This window comes from Halichoeres trimaculatus, unplaced genomic scaffold, assembly GCF_033239565.1.
Source record: "Halichoeres trimaculatus isolate MK-OKI-2021-1 unplaced genomic scaffold, fHalTri1.1 fHalTri1_scaffold_11, whole genome shotgun sequence".
Taxonomy (NCBI): domain Eukaryota; kingdom Metazoa; phylum Chordata; class Actinopteri; order Labriformes; family Labridae; genus Halichoeres; species Halichoeres trimaculatus.
In genome coordinates this window covers 6,371,988-6,392,714 of record NW_027437189.1, presented here as the reverse complement: position 1 = coordinate 6,392,714, position 20,727 = coordinate 6,371,988, and the positions used below count along the sequence as shown (strand labels likewise).

Genomic DNA, 20,727 nt, shown 5'->3' with positions numbered 1-20,727 from the left:
TGATGTTTATGCAAGACTTTCATCATGACGTCAGTGTACAGAAGTCTTTCAATAATACATTTTAAATTCTGAAGAATGTTCGGGTGATTTTAGAAATATTAAGACACAGTTTGAGCTGCTTTATCGCCTCTTTGTGATCAAAACAGAGAGTTTTTATCTGTGACTTAATCTCCCTTTTCTCACACAGATGTCACATCTTTGTAACTCATCCTTCTTGACAGATTCTCGAGAAGAAAATACATCTGTGTGCATTCATTCTGAAAGTGCAAGGCTCCATCACTGATGTGTCAGTGTTCAATTTCACCGCAGAGCGCCTCAGTAGCCTTTCGCTCAGACCCCGATGACTCGTCGCACACTCCTCTGCTCAGCCAAGAAGTTCATCCTGATTACCAAAGGGGAGAAATACGAAGCCACTCTGACTCATGCAGTAAATCTAAAAGAAAAATCACTTGATGAAAGCTGTAATTAAATCAGCCGCTGTGTGTCTTCATCTGTGTCAGCCCTGAAGCAGAGGCTGTGGCAGCGGCAGCGGCAGCCTCCTGCAGGAGTGGCGTGCCTGGTGTTTGCATGGCACAGATAGGGCGCTGAGGATTCCAGCGAACAAACCGGCCTGATCCTCATCTGAATAGAGCCTGATTATCTCCACATGCAGGCTCAGTGTGTCGTCAATACGCGGCCGGTGTGAGTCTACCACAGCCTTGGAGCTTAAAAGCAAAACACACACTGCTTCCACCTTCCTGCTACACCAAAAACCACCAGGCGCTTTAATTAGAAGCTTCCTCCCTCTTCCTCTCTGTAGGGCTCTCTTGCTTGATTTGCTTGGATCTCTTACAGGCAGGTGACTTTTGTCTCGACTGATAACACCTTCAGGGGGTCTTGCAAGAGCACCGAAATAGTTCCATCTCCCAAATAAAAGGCGGAAAAAGCATGCATGTTTCTGCAGCATGACCATTGCGCCCCTGCTGTGCTGCTCTGGGTGTCCTGTCACGCTGCTTGAGAGTGGAAAGGGGGTGGGGTTGGGGACGCTAATGCACAGCCGTCGGTGGTGATGACAGCCCGTCTTTAGGCTGTAATGAAGCGAGGAGGAGTGTAATGAACTCTGCAACACAGGGCCAAATGTACAAGAGAAGCAGAGCAGGATGCTCACACACACACACACACATGCACACACACGCAAGGCAGTGAGAAGGAGATAGGGAGAGGGGGGAGGTGATAGATAACAAGGCTGAGGTGTGACAAAAAGAGGGTGTTAAGCGTGAGGCTGATGGCAGAGACCTTATCCAAGGAGTGACAGAGAAACACACCCCCTGTTAATGCTCTCTCTTCACAAAAGCCTCCTCTCCATTTTTAGGCCATTTCCCCTCAGAGACACATTCAAAGAGCTGAAGCCACAGCCGCTGAGAGCGTAGGATGGATGAATAGCAGCATCTTATTGTAAATAAGGCCAGGGATGGAAGTGTCCAAGTGTTAAAAAAGTAATCCAGTAGAACAAATGTAATCAGTAATTTCCTCTAAGTATCACAATATTAAATAATATAACAATATTAATTTGTGGTTGTTTTTTTAAATTACAAAATAATTTTTTTACTATTTTTTTCTGACGTTAATCTAAATTTTTTGACTTTTTTTCCCCGGGAAAAAAAATAGTATAATTTTGTTTCCAATTTTTTTTTCTTTCAGTGGCCCTTATCCTCTTCCATAAAAATCTCCTTTTATACTGCAGACAGGTAATGCTGTTTCAGGTGAACACATTGACTGACAGAACCCACAGTATGTTTTTAACAAATCAGTTGTCCATATACTTAATTTTAAAAAAGTGATAAAGGAAATTAAAACAATAAAGCAAATTCAGGCAGTAAACCTACTGATTCCAAAGTATTCAAGTACTATCCAAGTATTCAGCAGAAAAAAAACAGTAGTGTTCCCAAAGTTGGCTTAATTTTTTTAAAGAAACCTATAATGTTCTCCTTTAAAAAAAAAAAAAAATAATAATCAGAAAATATGTTCCTTTTACAAGGTAAACAGAGAAGGCTCTGTTTTAGTACACGGGTTAAAAGCATCAACTGTATTGCTTGAATGAATCACGTGTGCATCTTAAAGTGATAAACTGCAGTCTCCTCTCTCCTCTCTCCTTGGCGGCACCCTAATTGATGATCGTGCTCGTAGGAGAGAGGTGGGGGGGGGACTAATCAGAGGAGCTATGATTGAGGCAACACGAGAGCTGGCTTTGCAGAAGTCGTTTCACTGGCAGACACGCCCCATATGGAATATCACTCTCTGATTGGACGCTGCAGCAGCTCAGACTTCTCTACATGAAACTTCACCAACACATCCGAGTTTAATGAGACAGAAAAGACAAGCTGAAAACAGGCATTGAGGATCGTTCAGAAACTGATCATAAATCTTGGATTAAAAAGGGCTTGTTGTGACTTTAAAGCAAAAAATACTGAACGAAGCCATCATGAAATCAGCATAAAGGAGGATCAATACCGAAAACAGTATTGAACTGTGCATGTGTATGCTAGACACTTCACGGCCTACTGCTTTCCAACTTTGGACAGTCCAACAGAGGGCTAGCGAATAGACTGGTTCTGAATCCAGGCGCATTACCAACCATCCACCAACAAACCTCTGACCCTGGAAATGTGAGTATTTTAAATGCTGTGTGCTGTGGAGTAGATGTTAGAGCTTTTCTTCAGTGTCCCCTCTGTCTCTGTGTTAGTTTCAGGATGCTAACTTAAGCTGCGGTTAGCCTGTTGTTTTAGCCTGTAATGTTACGGTAAACGAGCCTCTCTGTTTTCGAAACATTGTGCACTTGGAGCTCGTGGCGCCGCTCTCAGTGACTCAGAAGAGCGAGGCGATGCTGCTGTGCTTGATTTATTGGCTTTTTGGACCAAAGCATGTTACTACCATTTCATGAAGACATCAATGATCCACATAAAACTGCAGAAAAGGAGCAGAATATGGGACCTTGATTGAATTTCTGTGTATTTCAGCAAACGTTAGCAGTTTGTCTTTGTACCTGTAGATGTTTTTTTTTCAAGTTGGACGTGGAGTCCCTGGATGATGATAGAACTTGACAGCTGGGTGGCATTATTTGCACTGTACTATAATGTTGCTCCCCTTTTCTGGTTTAAACTCACATGATGCTGCAGTTTCCACCAAGTGAAGGCATTTTTTTGCCCGGCAGTAGCCATAATGATGAACGACCTTAGCTCCTGTTGTGTTTATATGGGTGGTTGCATCGCAAAGTGTCGCCATGCATGCTCCCTGTGCATGAGTCTGCTGCATTGTAATATATATATATATATGTAGTTTGATTTTAAAATGTAATTCTGCCAAAAAATCCCTGTTTTTATCAAATATACTGGTAATATTGTTACATTTTTTTCTGTACTGTAAGGATTACAGTTACATTTTGGTTTGTTTCCTAATTACGTAACAGCTTTACATGTAATCTGTTACTCCCCAAGCCTAAATAAGACCCAAGCAGATGCAGAAGAGTTGGATGGACCTGTTTTTTATGTTTGTTTGTTTTTTTGCATTCTATAGATTCTTAATGCCACCTGTGTACTGAGGCATGTGGCGGTGAGATAAATTAGTCCCTCACGTTAAAGTTTTCCTCCCCCTCTGGCAGATTTTCATTCTTAATCAAAAAGCTCATTAAAGCACACGCGGGTTGACTTGTCCTTTATCCCCTCACAGAATTGTGTGATACCAACTCAACAAGCCGATGTAATTATTGACAAGGAAAAAACAAACTGTGCTTTCAAAAACATTTCGTTGTGTAACCTTAAACATTTTTCTCGCTTTTTGAGGCTTTCTGTATTTCCATTTGATTTCTCATTACTCCCAGGGCAGCAGGATGAAAACCACAAGCCGATAATGAAGCCTCTTTGTTCTGGCCTGCAGCTCTGATGGCCATTTTGTGCCGGTTCCCTAAAGAAAGCAATTCAGCATCGGGCTCTATTCAGTGAAAAAGTCCATCACCGTGATGCAATGCATAACTCTTGGCCTGGATTTCTCTTGTGTGCCCTCCTCCAGAAGCCTGGATGCTGTGTGTTGTGATCAAACAGCCCCTGGAGGCAGTGATAATGCGCCTAATGTATAGCATTGTTGCAGCTGAACCACTGTTAAAAAAAAAAAAAAAGAAAAAAAAAAATCCTCCTCGAAAGCCGAACAATGACATTTGGAGAAAATTACTTTCTAATTGAGGCATATTCCGTGGACATGACAGATAAATTAGCCATTGTCAGGGCTTTCAGCCGTGGTGCGTCACTTGTGTGTTATTTGTCAGAGCGCTCCAGCTGAATGTGTCGTTTGTGGACGTGTCCGTTCTTGTGGTGATGTTTGTCCTGTGTGTAACTCTGAGACTGATTCACACAAACTTAATTTCCATGTTTTTTGACAAGACTACTCTTAGATATTAAAAAGCTTTTTCCACTAATTTCATGTCAAAGTACAGTCAGACTTTTCTAAAACTTGATGAAAGTGTAAGCACTCCACCGCGCTGATGCTACATGCTTCACAGTTAAAAAGGGGGCATTGTGCTTTCCCATGTTTTGCACATGAAATCAAAGGAACTGTAAGGACAAAGGTGTGGGAAAAAGATCTTAATCCTTTAATGAAACTCAAAAAAAAAAAAAAAATTCCAATTAAATGTGGTCAAAAATTAACGAAATCCTGGGCCCATGCTAAAAGAGGTCAACTCAGCGAAAAGGAACTTAAGCTACAACCTACAATTAAACAGACCTAACCTAAATGAGACGCAAAGAGGGGTTTAAAAAGACAAAGGACTAGTCCAACATAAACAGAAGGGGAGGAACTTCAATAAAAAAAGAAAACTAAACGTCCAACAAACTTGGCAAAACACCATAAAATTATCCAAACAAACTATTTACAAAAACTTAGGTGTCTTCAATAACTAATAAAATCACAAACAAAGGTTTCCTGATGAATCAAAAAGTCTAAGCTTCTCCTGACTTTCCCCTTGATGGTCTCTCCCACTTCCTGTGGGTAGTGCTTAAGAGGCCATCTTGAAACCTTTGCCACCCTTTCGTCAGGAGAGCTCGGACAAAGACACAAACAAAAAGGTAAGTGTCACTTGTCACTTGAAACCATAATTGCAAACTGAATCAGAATGTAGAAAGGTTAACCATATGACAGCTTGTTAACTGAATTGTGTGCACTCAAATTAGAAAATGTAATAAAAGTGATTTTAATTCAACAAAAAAGGTGTGTAAAGTGATTTTTTTAAACAAACAAGGTGCTGTGTTGACCCCCAAACACAAAAATATACCAACATGAGACTACAACAGTAACAGTACTGGATGTTCAGAGTAGATGTGTGCAGATTTTCAAACCCTTTCATGTTCATATGCTGCAGAAATTTTTCATAGGAGAACATGATCTTTACGAGATCTTTAAGAGAACTTCACAAGAGTTGCTGAATGAGGTCATCACATGAGGATCTCTGAACTGGTTCATGACATGTTTGCCCCAGACACCTAGATCGTCCTGTAGCACCACCTCAAAAGGCCTCCAGAGGGCTGGCCAATCAGAGTGAAGGGGGTTTGTGGAATAAGGAGCCTTAAAGAGACAGCTGCTAAAGTAATATTTCTCAGACAGAGGACAAAACAAGGGATTTTTAAACACCACTATGAGAAAATAAAGAGTATTTTGAGCTCTAAATCATGTAAAGCCTCCACAGAAGGACAGTATAGAGCCACACAATACCCCTCTTTAAAGATGGGCTAGCAAAGACTGTTATGATGCAGCTTCCAAGAAAAAAAAAGGAGAAACCACTTAAAGTTTGTTGCTATTTCTCTGGTAATAGTTTTATTCATTGGTTGTTAGTGTATTTATTTGTATAGAATTAGCTTTAGCGAAGCGGTTTTTTTTTTCACTTATTAAGTTGTTAAACTTAGGCTAGCTTTTTTTTTGCTGGGTCATGTGGCCAAATATTGTCTGGCATCTTCTTCCAAATACTATTGTTGGAGAATCAGCTTTTGTTGTTGTTTTGATATTTTGGAGCGGGTCAATCACAGTGAAAGACAGTATAGAGCCACAATATACCCCCTCTTTAAAGATGGGCTGGCAAAGAATGTTATGATATACCTTTAAAAAATAAATGGAGAAACTACTCAGAGTTAGTTACTTTTTCGCTGGTAATTAATTTTATTTATTGGTTGTAAGTGTATTTTTTTAATGGATTTAGCTTCAATTTAGCTTAAATTCCTCATATGAAATTACGTTTACGCTTACGTTTGCTGAGATAATGTGGCCAGATATTGTGAAGCATCTTATACTGTTGTTAGAAAATCAGCTTATATACGTATTTTTTCATTTTTAGAGCTAGTCATTCAGAGTAAAGGGAGTCCGTGGAGTGAGGAGCCTTAAAGAGACAGCAGCAAAAATGAAGCGTTTCAGACAGATGCTAAAATAATGGTTTTCTAAAGCACCAATGTGAGATAAAAATAAATAAATAAAAACTGTGAATAATGTAACACTACTGCAGTGGTACCAGCAGAACAGCGTTAAGCCCAAAAAAGCCCCATACCCCCTCTTTAAAGTAAAGTTACTATTAATTCACATGTATGAAGGGCTGGGTCAATCTTTTTTTTCAAGCTGAAAAGAACATCTGTAGGGATATATCTAACCTACTATGGAAGTAAACATTTCAATGATTCCTGATTTTAATGCTGCTCGAAAATCACCCACTGCACCTTTAACTGGGTTAGAAAACACTCTGGACAAATACAGAGTCAGTAAATGTGCTCTGGTTGGGTTCTTTTAAATCAGTGTTGAACATTTCCACTCATTGATTTAGAAAATTATAAACCTCTCGGGTAATTTGAAGCCAATCAGTGGAAAATAACTTGGAAACAACTTTAAAAATTAAGTCTGAAACACTGAAAATGCTACTGAGATATTACTCTGCACAACTGCAGGATGTGTAAACCATCTGCACTCCCAAACAGCTGGGAAACGAAACGTCTGACAAAGTTGGATGCTGAAGTGCAGAGTTTTCTTTTTCCTTCTGTTTGGAAAAGCACGGATTCAAACCACTAACAAAGCACGGAAACAGCAAGCTTGTGCATGTGGCTGTTTCATGTCTCTGTGTCTTCTTTTGACAGATGGCGACGCAGCCGATTGTGCCACGAGTCTACCAAACTAACTTTTGAACAACTGGGCCTGTTTTTAACGCAGTAAGAACAGACTGCTTCGGTGGAACTTGCAGAGCAAACATAACCGGGCAACAACAGAAGCTTTGTGATACGGAGCCAGGCTTGTGAAGTGATGCAGCTGTTCAGGAGGAACCACAGCGGGCTCTCAGGGCCTTGTTTGGAAGAGGTGAGCATCATTACAGACACAAGAGCTGGTTTGTTGTTGGGCAGCTTTTTGTTTGACTAACACAAAATCATGACCTAAGTCTTGTTAAGGAAAACACCTGGCTGCTGCTTTTTGAACTATCATAGAAAGCATTAATATGTAAAAGGCTCAGGGGGTGATATGGCTTGTTTAGCACAACATAATGAGACAGCTGTGTTGACAAGTGATTATTAAAAGGTGAGAATAGTGAGACTCTGGAGCTCACCCAAACTTTTAATCACACAACTTTGATCCATGTTTTTTTTTTTTTTTTCCCCCAACATGCTCAGTATCATGTCCTTAACTAAGACCATGGATCAGAAACTTTAAAATCAAATGTGGATTCAGGCTTCCACAGACTCAGCTATGTGTTATTTAACCAGAAGGACCAAGACCTTCTGGTTTCTGGTGAAGCATTCCCAAGAATGTGGCCCATTGTTTGTCTTAGATTCCATAAGGGATGAAGGCCTGGGATAAAAAAAACCAACAACAACAACAACAACAAAAAAAAAAACCGCTACAACACCTGACCAGTAGAGGGCAGTATGACAAGGGCCAGCGCTGGTTAAAGCCGTTTCAAAAAGCTTAACATTGGATATTTTGACCACTCTGCCTTCAGAGATTGACCAGTAGCTTAAAAATGAGCCAGTCAGTTGGCAACCTTCCTCTTGTTTCAACAACTGTTGTAAACTGGATATCCACTGACACGTACAGCTGAAGGTCTCCAGTTCACAAGGTCACTCTTTAAACTGTACCACCAAGGGCTGATAGAGACACATTCACACCATCAGGCTCAAAGAAGACCATTGTTTAAGCGTTTCTTTAAACCGAGTGGGGGTCATCTTGTTTGGATGGAAAGTAAACAATCAAATCCTCTTCTCCACACTCTCTGAACTTGGCATCTCAGGATCTGCACTGTTGTGGTTCAAGTCCCACCTCACCGGCAGACCCTTCAGAGTGTCATGACAAGGGGAAGTGTCTAACTCGCAAGGCTTATCAACAGGGGTACCCCAGGGGTCAGTGCTTGGTCCCCTACTCTTTTCTTTATACACTACCTCACTTGGCTCAGTGATCCGCTCACAGCCAAGCAGCTTCTGGTACAGGCCCTTGTGATTTCACGCATCGACTACTGCAATTCTCTCCTAGCAGGCTTCCCTACGTGTCCATTTAAACCTCTGCAGATTACCCAGAATCCAGCAGCACATGTGGTCTTTAACCAGCCCAAAACAGCACATGTCACCCCGCTGTTAATCTCTCTACACTGGCTTCCAGTGGCAACTCCAATCAAATTCAAAGCTCTTCTTCTGGCTAACAAAACATTGACAAGAACAGCTTCTGTCTACCTGGGGTCACTCATCCAGTTCTACACTCCTTCTGGCCCACTACGCTCTGCTTGTGACAGACGCCTGGTGCTCCCAGCCCAGCGGGGCTCTGAATCACAAGCCAGACTCTTCTCCTCTGTTGTTCCCAAATGGTGGAATGAGTTACCTAACTCTATATGATCCACAGAGTCCCTTTCTACTTAAAGAGATGTCTGAATACTCATCTGTTCAGGGAACACTTAGGCCCTTAATCTGAGCCTTCTCCTCTTTGTCCTCAGGGGCAAAATAAGTAAGGAGGTCTTAGACTCAGCTTTTAGTGATTTTTCAGCACTATTACTGAATGTTGTTAAAGGTTGAATTGTATTGCAGCAATTTATTGTGGTTAGTTGGCTAGAATAATCTACTTTATAAAAAAAATGCAGCCAAATAACTTGTAGCACTTTTGTCGCACTAACTAGGTTTTTCCTTCTGTCTAAATTCTTGCTTGTGTTGTACGACACTTTGGACAAAAAGTGTCTGCTAAATGAAATGGTAGAACTGTAGAACTGTCAAGTGGAATAATAACACTGCAAGTGCTCCCCCAATCAGAAACTTTCAGCTTACAGGCAATGCCCCTCAAATTTCCCAGACAGCTCGAAAGAACTAACCCTGGATTAGGGATGTTTTAGGGGTAACTACAGAATTAAATTAGGATCCTAGTTCCTCTGGTTAAAAAACACACAGTTCCCTGCGAAAGTTCCTAGTTTTTTTGGAAAGTTCCTGCAGTTGAAAAACTCCTTTTGACTCAGATCTGTCTTCTTCAAGAAATGTAAAAAGGCAGCTGTGTTTATAGAATAGATAAACAGAAAAGGTGAGGATCCATTAGGTGCATGGTTTTATTACATAAATACTGATTAAAGTGCTACATCCCTGCACCAGATCATCCAGTCCCTGCTCGCTGAGCCTTTGTTGATCCCCGTCCCTGAGTGGGAGCTGTCGACTCCGAGCTGCGAGGCATGTGTCTCTAAATGGAAGTAAGTGTAATTATAGAATGACGAAAGGCAGGTAGCAGGCAGCCAGGCAATCATTTCCCCTGATTGAGACAGAAAGTTAAGGTCTGAAAGGCCAGTGGAGTGTGAGCCCACAGCAGGTGCAATCTGACACCTCAATAAACCGCACTGAAATTAGAAACTTCTTGTTCGCTTCTGGAAGCAGGACTGACTCTTTCATTGACAGGTACAGTCTGAGCCTGTATGATATCTTCTTTAATGTCAGGACTCTCCTGTGTCTCAGTTACTGCTCCCCACTGCAGCATTAATCACCGAAATGGGCAAAGCTGAGCTGTGCTCGAGCCAAGTTATTCAATGCATACAGGATGCAATTGAATTTATTTATTTATCCAAAGCAATAACGGGATGTATTTCCCAGGCGAGATGTGAGTTTTGCATTGGACTCAACAGAGCAGGAGATTTACTGTGCATGAGTACAATTACAAGCATACTGACAAAATTCATACGTCACAGCGGAGAGATATTCTGAATTTAATTTCTTTTCCCTGCACCCTCTGAGTCACTGCTATAATGCCATGTTTTGTGACTAATTAATCATGACTAGTCTTTGTCCCACCAGAATAAGAACACCTGAGGCACTATAAATCATTCTGTCTGAGATTGACACTGATCTTACTAATCCCTTTATTTATGTATTCTGCTTCTAATCCCGGCATTAGCAACTGCACACTGCACATGCAAAATGAAACTACTGAAAATACAATATCAAACAAGACTAGGTTAAGTGTTATTGTACAATGTTTGAGAAGTAAATAAACACAAAGAACTGTAAAACGTAGACTGTAAATGTGTATACACAAATAAAGAATTCATGAAAGGAATGGGTAATTACACAGACAAGTCGGTAAGACAGTGGATAACCATAAAACTTTATCATCTTAAAAAGACCCCTGGATGTCCTTCCACTGAATAAACTGTTAAAGAGGACCAATTGAATGACAGTCCAGTTGATAAAACATCACCATGTCCAGCTGATTATATTTCAGTTCATGAAACACAACAGAGCTTCAATTAAATACAACATCAAACAGATGCCTGCTGGATGCCCTACAAATGGATGAAACACAAGAACATGCCCCCCTGGATGCCTTTCCAGTGGATTAAACGCATGAATTTGCCTATGGCTAGCCTTTCATTGGATAGAACATTCAACAGTTGTCCCCAACATAAAACAATAGCCCCCTGAATGCCCCACTAATGGATAAAAATGATATAGGGACCCCCTGGATACCCTACAAACATATACAAAACAAGAAAATACCCTCTGGATGTCTTTCCAGTTGATAAAATACACAAAATATTGCCTTTGGATGCCCTTTAAATAGATCATTCAATAAAAAGTGTCCTTCCAGTGGATCAAACATACAACAGTGGCCCTCTGGATGCCCTTTCAGTGAAGAACATATTCAAAAGGCGCCCTCGTGGTGTCTTTCCAGTGGATAAAACGCATAAATTCACCTATGGCTACCCTTTCAATGGATGAAACATACAACAGTGGCTCCCTGGGTGTCCTTCCAATGGATCAAACATAAAGCAATAGCCCTCTGAATGCCCTACTCATGGATAAACATGATACAGGGACCCCCTGGATACCCTACAAATGTATAAAAAAACAAGAAAATACCCTCTGGATGTCCTACCAGTGGATGAAACACAAAAAATATATTGCCTCTGGATGCCCTTTAAATAGATCATTCAATAAAAAAGTGTCCTTCCAGTGGATCAAACATACAACAGGGGCCCTCTGGATGCCCTTCCAGTGAAGAACATATTCAAAAGGTGCTCTCCTGGTGTCTTTCCAGTGGATAAAACACATAATTTTGCCTATGGCTACCCTTTCAATAGATAGAACATACAACAGTGGCTCCCTGGGTGTCCTTCCAGTGGATCAAACATAAAATAATAGCCCCCTGAATGCCCTACTAATGGATAAACATGATACAGGGACCCTCTGGATACCCTACAAATGTATACCAAACAAGAAAATATCCTCTGGATGCCTTTCCAGTAGTTGCAACACAAAAAATATTGCCTCTGGATGCCCTTTAAATAGATCATTCAATAAAAAGTGTCCTTCCAGTAGATCATACGTACAACAGTGGCCCTATGGATGCCCTTTCAGTGAAGAAAACATCAAAAGCTGCCCTCCTAATGCCCTTTCAGTGGATGAAACACAAAAAATTTCCTCTGTATACCCTTTAAATAAATAAGAAATAAAACAATGGTCCCCTGGGTGCCCTTCCTGTGTCGAAAGCATAAAACAGGGGCCCTCTGGATGTTCGTCCAATAGGTAAAACTATACAAAAATATACACTTGGAATGCCCTCAGTGACCACAAAGAAGGGCCCTCTGGATGCCCTTCAAGTGTATGTTATACAGAGTAGTTCACTTTGGATTCATAAAACATGAACGGGGAGCTCTCTGGATACCCTTCAAGTGTATAAAATGCTAAAGAGAAGGAAAAAAAAGAAAAAGAAAAAGATACCACCTGGATGCCCTTCCTGTGGGTTAAGCACAATAGGGCTCCATTTGAATTCCTTTCTAATAGATAAAACATAAATCAGGTGCCCTCTGGATACTCTTTTTACTGGATAAAGCATAAAATGCCCTCCTCATTTTCCTCTCATTCTTTATTTCTGTTTATTGACTAATAGCTGCATCTCCTAACGACAGTTCCCATCTGAGGTGAAAAAACCTTTATCCCACTCTCCATCCTGTTCTTTGGTAATCTGACGAAATCTGAACTTTTGAACAGGACACACTTTCTGCCAGATTCCCATTTCTCTACGGCTTCTGACGGGAGCAGCCGGCAGTGATCAGGCATTCTTGGCAGGTCACAATGGCTCAGACCAAACATTATGTCCTCACACAAACTTCCCATAAACTCTTCATTACTGCAGTGAGCATGTGTGGTTATATTACACACAGCTGCTGCCTGTCTGAACTCAAGGAGGCAACGAAATACAATACGTGTAAATAAAGAGATGAGCTACAGAGTCTAAACTCATTTAGCCAGTCCAGACCAGTTTCTTTTTGAATTTTCACAACATGGGCGGTTTCTGTATGGAAAGAAGTGACCACAAAAACAGCGCTCCTTCTATCAGTGGGAAAGTCTTCAAACCTTTGGGACGACTGTGAAGCCACTACAATATAATTGTGCTTATTTGTCAAAACACAAGCAAGGTGTGGAACAAACAGAAATAAAATTATTAATTTGATTTTGTTTGTTTATTTTTAGTTCTACCCCATAATAGTATGAGGCTTTGTAAGTCATAGAAGCAGTGCTGATAACAGAGGGGCACATGAACGCCAGTCAATCCCACACCTTTAAAGAGGGATATAGTGCTTTTTATACTGTCCCCCCAGTACCTCAGTAGAAGGTTAAAATGATTCATTGCTAATAAATAAATAAATAATTTAAAAAAATTAGCATCTGCCTGAAATGCTTTGTTTGAGCAGCTGTTTCTTTAATGCTCCAACTCCCTCTCGTCTGATTGGTCTAGCTTCTGGAGGTCTGTGAGTGGATGGAAAACACAACATCAACAAGAAGACAGGCGTTCAGTGGACAGACATTTTTAGTGGAGAAATCCAGCGTGTAACCCAGAGAAGAGTTTAAACACACAAGTCACTTGATGCTTTTGATTGCATCAGCCATTGATACCAGACTGTGAAATATTAAGACATGAACTTGAATCAATAAATCAGAAACCCTCCAAAATCAATAAGAGCACACAGACAGTTGAGTCTGAGACCTGGGTTTTAATAAAGGAGCCAGAAAACTACGCCGGGAGATTGCATCAAATCTATGAAAATATTAGTGGTTTTGTAGTTTAAAATTACTAATAAGTTCAATTGGAACATAAAATATGTTTCTGCTAATACATAGGTTCACTTATTTTTACTCTCCATAGTGAACCCATGTCAAAACCTAGGTCCAAAACCAACTTTTTTAGTCTTTTTTTTAATGACTTTAATCAAATAGTAGAAAGAACAGTGGATAGAGCAGGAAACAGGGCAAGAGTAGGGAGTGACAGAGAGGAAAGAGGCCACAGGCTGGATTCAAACCTGGGCCACCTGCACAAGGGCTAACCTCATGGAGCGCGACCTTAACCACCAGGCCATCTGCAGTCCAAAATCAACTTTTTTTAAATTCAAAATAAACAGAGTAAAACCTGAATTTAGAATATTGGCAGTGAAACATTTATTTCTTTACAGTTAAACCTTGTTACCTAAAGTTGGTTAAGAAAACACATTTTATTCCACAGCCACAGATGTCACTGGTGTTTCAGTGTTAAGTGTGACCCTGTTAATTGGTGACCTTTCAGCCACAACTACTGACACCTTTGGCTGAGAGTCACCATTTAGCATGGTCACCCTTTAATTCAAAACACCGGTAGCTCTATGACAGTCAGAACTTATAGAAGTTGACTCTATTGTACAGTATTGTTTCTGACAACCGAACACAGAAGAACCAGACATTTTTATTCTGCGTACAGCTTCAACTTAGTGTATAAAGAACACTAACTTGTCTAATGAATGTTGCTGAACGCTGCTTATATTTTTGATGATGCTGACTGTATATTGGTCTCTTGGTTTTTATACAATGACCTCAACATTTCAGCAAGTCTTGTGATGATCTTATGAAGGTCTGGTGCTTTTTATTGAATGGACTGTTTTGAGCAGTTCACAGACAGACTCAAGGATTTCTACAATGCATGTATAAGTAGTGATTTGAAAATCTGAGACATTTAGTATGGATATTCAGCTTTGCTACTTTGTATCTTTAGAATATGGCAAACAATAACTCCTCTACAAGACAAACAAACCATCATTTTATGGGAAGATATCAAGATTTTAATCAGTTTTTAAAGTATATAATTCATTACGATGATTCAACATTTGGTGCAATGAGAGACGACGTAATTATTTTAAATAACTCAAAAAAAAAAAAAAAAGTCAGTGAGCCGTATAAAAAGAATGAATGAATGAATTTTCAAAGTTAAAGGATGGTTTTCTTCTGAAAGCTGGTGTATAAAAGACAAAAACAGGCTCACTGATGGAGGTTTTGTTTGGAGAATAATGGACGTTAAAATAAAACATTTCATGATTATATTAACTCAAGAGCTCTCCACATGTATTCTGATTAAACCTCTGTTGTTTGTTTTACCCTCATTGTTCCTTCATCATACAAATGTTAACATTCATTACATGAAATGTGCACAAAAAAAAGGTAAAAACCCAAATCTTTCACTGCTCTTTCAAGAGCAGAAAGCATTCATTTAAATGTGAATGGAAAAATGAGTCCCAATATAATCTTCGATCCTATCAGTGGGGATCTAAGAGAGAAAACAAAGAGCCTGACAGAGTTAGTCATTCTACTCGAGCAGGTTAATTAATTTTTCATGGAAATAAGCCCAGTGTTTAGCAAAGTTCTGTAAGCAGCTTTAGAGTGCACTTAGCTGCTCATGGGTGGCAGGAGTGTGAATGTGGGAGTCACAGTGGGACGTGAGGGGTGTGGAGAACTCAGTGGCATCAGGCACCAGCCTCCTCGGGCGACAGATCCTCTCCCGCATTAACCCCGTGCTGTGAGACGCTCAGCTGATGCTGAGCCTGTAATTAATGAAGGGCGAGAGAAAAAGAGAAAGAGAGGGTTAGATGGAGAAACCGGAGACTGTAAGTCAAAAAGCTGAGAGTAAGTCAGTCGCCATCAAAGTTTGTTCGTTTTGTGTTCCTGACTTTTTTTTTTTTAGCCTTTTTATCACATCAGTTAGTAACTTGACTTAAAGCTCCTGTGGAGATTTTTTTTTTCCTTTTTCAGAAACAGACTTAAGCTAACAGTTATGTCCCTAATTACCTACAATAGCAGTCAAAGACATTTACATGAAGTTAGACCACTTCTTTTCAGTTCATTTTACGGTCACAAACCACTGCTGGGGGTAGGACTCAGAATATGCAGAATATGCAGTTGCAAAAGAAGTTTCTGTGTCACTTTATCTTACTAAAAATATTTTGAACTGAGTAAAACCTAATGGGGTCATCTCTACAGCTTGGGTGAAACAGTAAAGGGTTAACAGTTAACTAGACTTCGTATCCATTGCATTAAAGAAGTGAAATTCAAGGGGTCCAAGGACTGAAAGTTAAAGGGTAAGAGGTTTAGTTGAAAAAAATGCATTTCAAAGATTGTGTTGGTATAAAAGAAAACAAAAAGAACTAAAAAGCCAACCCCAACACAAGGAACAGAGAACAGACTCTGACCGAAAAGCGGAGCAAAAATCTAAACATACCAAAAGTTCCTCACAGGAACTTTAAGTTATTACACAATATACACAAAAATGCATAAAAATTTGGAATCTGGGCAATGAATAGGAAAAATGTGCCTCAAATAAAATAATAATAATAATAAAAAAATAAATTATATATATATATATATATATATATATATATATATATATATATATATATATATATATATATATATATATATATATATATATATATATATATATATATATATTAACCTGCTATATATATATATATATATATATATATATATATATATATATATATATATATATATATATATATATATATATATATATATATATATATTTATATCTTGTGCCTGTTTGTTTCAGAATTCAAATGGGACCAGAATTTGTTTTTCTTTCATCCCTGTTAAGCCTGACCAATGAAAAAGTAAAGATAGATTTAAAAAATATTGCTTGAAAATTCTACATTTTTGGAACTCACATAATTGAAACAATTACACAATATCCACAAATAATGTTGCTTTACTATTTAGTATCGGAGAAAAGGGCCAAAAAACAACTTCAGGTACTTTTAGCGGAATGATTATCCTCAAAAGGGTAAAAGACATAAAACAAACAAACAAAAAAAGAGGTTTTTAAGAAACTAGTTATCATGTTGATAGGATTGAGGTCTTTGAAGCATATGTTTCAAATATGGTATGTTCGGCTTTGAAGGGTTAAGATATTTCTTTCTCCTGGAACGACTGCCAATGGGTCAGTGTACAGAAGCAGAAAACATTCATGGTAAACTATCCCCGAGATTCATTCAGATCTTCTTACTTTTTGCCAAAAGTTACAACACGTTTAAGATTGACTCAAAGACCACTTTGACCACAGGGGGCGCCAAAATGGAAGTTTTAATTAAGTGGGATGGAGGCTGCAAATCAGCCTCAGTTTTTCACATTCAGTGGAATCTAGCGTATCCTAGGGGGCTGAATAAGAAACAGTTGTATGACAGAAATCGAAACCTTTTGACAACTCCATTCAAACAGTGACAGAGAGAGTGAAAAGAACAGAGGCGTGTTTGAAGCAAAGATAAAAAACTAATGAGGCAAATGTTGGAAACCTTTTATTCTGAAGGGCAGAGAGAGCTCCTGAGGCTTATGATAACAAGCTCGACAACGATGAAGTTTTAAAGTACCGACTGAGTTTAGAGCAGCCCCGCTTTCATAAAATCGATGCAGGACGAGGGAGGAAATGGGTGCCAAGCGTCGTAATGTCTTGATTGCTGTCTGGAGAGGAGGAAGCTCTGCTGATCGATAGTGATTTATAAAAAGAAAAAAAAGGCACATTCACATGTTTTTTTCTGGTTGATAACCCTAAAGACTCATGTGAAGATTAAATCAATTAACAGCACAGAGAGACATCGTCCTCTTAGCAACAACCAACTCCTCTTTCCTGAAGTGTCAGCAGTCTAACATGTTCAAGAGGCTTCAAATGGTGTTACAGTATCAGCCTCCTCAGATGGATGAGTCCGTTTTTCCACATGATCACCTGTGGTTGCATCACTCAGTGTGACACCGACAGGTCCTACCTTCCTCAGCCCGTCTCTAACTCTGCAGGAATATTCTGCTGATGGCGTCCCAGGAGGCAGCCGGTGTAGGAAAAGCAACATGTTAAATATCGTTTGGGGTTGTGTTTTTGAGGCCAAGGTCAACCAGACTGAAAAAAAAACATCATTTTTCACAGCTTTAGTTGCAGGGCCATGCCATCAGAGAGCAATGAGTCGAGTGCAGCCATGTGAAAAGTAAGGACTTGATGGTTTTTCATCTTTTACCTTCCCCCGTTCTCCGGCGCCGATGAGGAATTCATGCCCTGTGAGCAATTGAACATAACTGTACAAATGTGAAGAGACAGATTTGCAATGCACTACCAGCAAGGTTATGTAAAAGAAAAAAAAAATACTGAGGGTGGGCAATGCAGACACGATTTGTCACAGATGTGCCACATTTCCATGAAAACCACTTTTCAAGTCAAGATAATGAAGAAACCCCCACCCACCCTCACACCCACCCACACACACACACACACACACACTCACACTCACACAAACGCGTACACACACTTTGAGGAATACAGTACATCAACTCTCCTCCAGCTGTCATGAAAGTAGACAGCCAGGCAGCGACATCTATTCACAATCAATTCAAAACGCTCCCTGCCACTTTTATTGAATTTCACATCAACAGAAGGGACAATTAAGATGATGAGTTTTTGGTGGGCGGACAGTTAAAGGAAACCATGCCCACCAGAGAAAACTGGCCCTCCGGAGTGTGCACTGCCTGATGGGAAGAGAGTGTGTAGGACTGAACATCACGTAGGTGGCATCGCTCTGTACAGGGGAGATCACATTTCTTGGTCCACAGTTTGTAAGCAGCTGGATCAGGTTGGCTGAAAACTTTAGATTCAACCACCTTTCTTCTTCTTTGACCATAAATGTATCAACATGGAGTTGCTCCTGCTTCAAATCTACACCTGTCTCTTGAGCAGAGGGGTTTTATTTAAAGGTCCCATATTCTGCTCCTTTTCTGCAGTTTAATATGGATCATTGATGTCTTCATGAAATGGTAGTAACATGTTTTGGTCCAAAAAGCCAATAAATCAAGCACAGCAGCATTGTTTCCAGGCTCTCATAGCCCCTCTGTTCTGAATGCTCTGATTTAGTGGGCGTGGCCTTCATACGTAAATGAGCCACCGCTGATACCACCCCGCTCTTCAGCGTCACTGAGAGCGGTGCTTGTTTACCGTAACGTTACGGGCTAAAACAACAGGCTAACCGCAGCTAAAGTTAGCATCCTGAAGCTAACACAGAGACAGAGGGGACACTGAGAAAAAGCTCTTACATCTGCTCCACAGCACACAGCATTTAAAATACTCACATTTCCAGGGTCCCAGGTTTGTTGGTGGATGGTTGGTAATGCGCCTGGATTCAGGACCAGTCTAGTCCTCTGTTGGACTGTCCAAAGTTGGAAAAGCAGTGACTAGCACAAACATGCACAGTTTTACTGAGTGCAGCTGGAACATTTCCTTGATAAATGAACTCTAGCCACTTAGTCTTATCTTCTTCCGAGATGGGAAGCTTGTGCATGGAACCAAGTGGTTGTTTACAGCCAAAGCAGCCACACTCCTCTCCAAGTTGCTGGAGAGATTTCTCCTCAGATGCTGAGAGAGGAGTGGGCGGCGAGAGGGAGAGGGGGTATTTGCTCTAGTGGACCAAACAGGTCAGACTCGCTCCTGATTGGTCAAAAAAGGGAATCGCTGACGTCGGCAAACCCCGGAAATTCCAAACAGCTCTTTTTAGGTCAGGATTTTACATTCACAAGTACTACTAAAGACAGGTTTTGTCATTAAATATCACATTTTGTGGGCTAGGAGGACAGCCAAAGACCCACAAATTTCACTAAAAGACTTAATAAAGTGATTTTTGCACAATATGGGACCTTTAACAGGTAGCTGCCACAGACAAAGGGCAAAAAAGGACTTCTGGGTATGGCGGTAAGCTGAACAGTCAAGGCTAGTCCTGCTCTGTTGCAAATCCTGAGTTTAATATTCCTTCAACAAACACAAAGACTTTTAAAGTGCGCCACTTGGAAGGTTGTACACTCACTGGCACACCTGTTCGACTGCTCATTGACGCAAATTTCTAATCAGCCAATCACATGGCAAAAACTCAATGCATTTAGGCATGTAGACATGGTCAAGACGATCTGCTGCAGTTCAAACCCAGCATCAGAATGAGGAAGAAAGGTGATTTAAGGGACTTTGAACGTGGCATGGTTGTTGGTTCCAGACGGGCTGGTCTGAGTATTTCAGAAACTGCTGATCTACTGGGATTTTAACCCACAACCATCTCTACGGTTTAAAGAGAATGGTCCCAAAAAGAGAAAATATCCAGTGATCCATATCCACATTTTATACAGGCTATGTTCATGATTCTGACTTCTTGACCTCACCACACAAGAGCTGAAGTAGGTACACTAAAATCTATGTGACTCACAACATTTTGAAAAAAGACGTAATTTCCCTTTTCATCATCAGACCTTTGTGTCTCCACAATTTACACAAACAATGCCAAATTCTGCACCCACTCCCTCTGTTCTACCTCTGCGTGCAACTGTCGCCGTGCTGAAATGATTTTTGGATGGAAAGCCATCACGGGGAGAAGCTCTGTGCAGACATTTGCATAATACTCCACATGAATTCTGTGGGCCAAACAGAAAAACAAGCATCTCAAACAAAGAGACGATCAGAGCCGTGGAAAAACAGTACTTAATTCTCTGATATCTGGCTTCTGATGAGATCAGTAAAAGAGACCTTCATGAGCTGCAGCGAGGGCATGTAGTAGTTTGTAGTGGCAGTGTTACAGTGCTGCGTTTTTTTTTCCTCAACTGGTTGTTTTGTGAGCGATAGAGATGGAGGCCATTGAGCCAGGCATCCTCCAAATGCAGTGACACAAACATAAAGTGCCAGCCCTGCTTTAATGGTCCTGCCATGAATAGCTGCAGAAAATGGCAACCTAAGAGGCAGTTAAGTGACTTCTCTCTGTGTGCGCCCCAGGGCAGAGACACAGGGAGAGACGAAACAAAGAAAGTCCCGAATGTGGATTTTTATGTCCAGAGGACGACTCGTGGCCTTGGGGCCTTTATTTTACTCCATTAGGTGAAGTGACCTGGATGA

At 40.4% G+C, this 20,727-nt stretch overlaps 1 long non-coding RNA gene across 1 annotated transcript in view; it reads left to right on the top strand.

Annotated features, from left to right (window-relative positions):
• Positions 1-5,038: 5,038 nt before the first annotated feature.
• LOC141798830 (uncharacterized) overlaps positions 5,039-20,727 on the top strand; it is a 33,282-nt gene continuing 17,593 nt past the window's right edge. The window contains exons 1-2 of the long non-coding RNA XR_012599195.1: positions 5,039-5,093; positions 7,137-7,353. This is a non-coding gene — a long non-coding RNA (uncharacterized LOC141798830). The remainder of the gene's footprint in view (positions 5,094-7,136; positions 7,354-20,727) is intronic.